Source organism: Chrysochloris asiatica, unplaced genomic scaffold, assembly GCF_000296735.1.
Source record: "Chrysochloris asiatica unplaced genomic scaffold, ChrAsi1.0 scaffold00125, whole genome shotgun sequence".
NCBI classification, from domain to species: Eukaryota; Metazoa; Chordata; class Mammalia; order Afrosoricida; family Chrysochloridae; genus Chrysochloris; species Chrysochloris asiatica.
Genome location: NW_006408643.1, coordinates 1,875,139 through 1,876,514, shown reverse-complemented (window position 1 = coordinate 1,876,514; position 1,376 = coordinate 1,875,139). Strand labels below are relative to the sequence as shown.

Sequence of the window (1,376 nt, the reverse complement as noted above, 5' to 3'; positions counted from 1 at the left end):
TCTTCCTATGCAGGAGCATGGTATATGCTTCCATTTTTGTAAGTCTCTTTTGGTTTCTTGTAGAAGTGTTTTGTAGTTTTCTTTGTATAGGTTTGTTTCTCTGGTTATATTTATTCCTAAATATTTCATCCTTTGGGTGGTGATTGTAAATGATATTGCTTTCCTACTTTACTTTTCAGTGTTGTCGTTATTGGTATAGAGGAATCCAACTGATTTTTGTATGTTGATCTTGTACAATGCCACTTTGCTGAATCTTCTAATGAGTTCCAGTAGTTATTTTTTGCTGAGTCTTTGGGGTTTTCTATGTATAGGATCATATCATCTGCAAATAGAGAGAGTTTTACTTCCTCTTTGCCAAAATGGATGCCTTTAATTTCCCCATCTTGCCTTATAGCTCTGGCTATGACTTCCAAAACAATATTGAACAGGAGTGATGATAAAAGGCATCCTAGTCTGGTACATGTTCACAAGGAGAGGACTTTCAGTTTCTCTCCATTAAGATAGTCATGCATTCTTTAACACCTTGTCTATTAACAAACATCATCAATCCAGCTTTCCTTAGGTCCTGATGTGCTAGCATTTTATAGAGTTCTTCTCTAGTTACAGAAATCCTGTCTGTCTGTAGTGCCCACAACAACTATTACAAACTTGGTGTCAGAATAATAAGTGTTCCAGGAAGAATGAAGAGATTCTTGGCCACCAATATTCCACATTAGGAAACAGGTCATTATTAATGACTATCTCTTCTACATTACTTCCTATTGTAGGGGATGTATGTACAACATCATTCACAGGAAATTGGTAAACAGTGGTAGTTTCCCCTGCTTTATCCAGCCCAACAGTGATAACTTTGTGCTCCTGGTGAAGAAATACTCATTGTTGGGCAGTGGAGCCCCCCTCCAACCCCCGGGTAGCCTGGTCTCACTGAGCTCAGGCTATGGCATAGAAGAGAGACTCACTGTAGGAGCCCGAGCCGACAGTGCTACTGTTGGGAACCGGAGGGAGGCCGAATCTCAGGCTGCCCTGCCACACACGAGGTGGCACCCGCCTGCCTCACAGACATGTCTTTCCCCCAGCTTTCCCTGGGCGGCTGTGGTGTCCCCCTCCAAGCCCGCAAGTGAGGCGAGGGGCGGGGCAGGGAGGGCGCAGACCTACATTTCATATTTGATGACTTATTCATACTTTGTGCACCCCACATTCTGATTATTAATGGAAAAGTGCACATGTTGCTTCTCATTTTGAGTTGTGACCCATCAGCAAACGAAGGTCCCCCAAACTTTCCTCCATTCAAGTCCTTATGGCCAACTCTACTTTGATACAACTCTACTCCAGTTGTATTTTCAGTGCCTTCCAACCTGAGGGTCTCATCTTCCAGC

At 43.2% G+C, this 1,376-nt stretch overlaps 1 pseudogene; it reads right to left on the bottom strand.

Moving 5' to 3' along the window:
* Positions 1-1,063, bottom strand: part of LOC102815484 — a 5,095-nt pseudogene extending 4,032 nt beyond the window's left edge.
* Between the last annotated feature and the right edge of the window lie 313 nt (positions 1,064-1,376).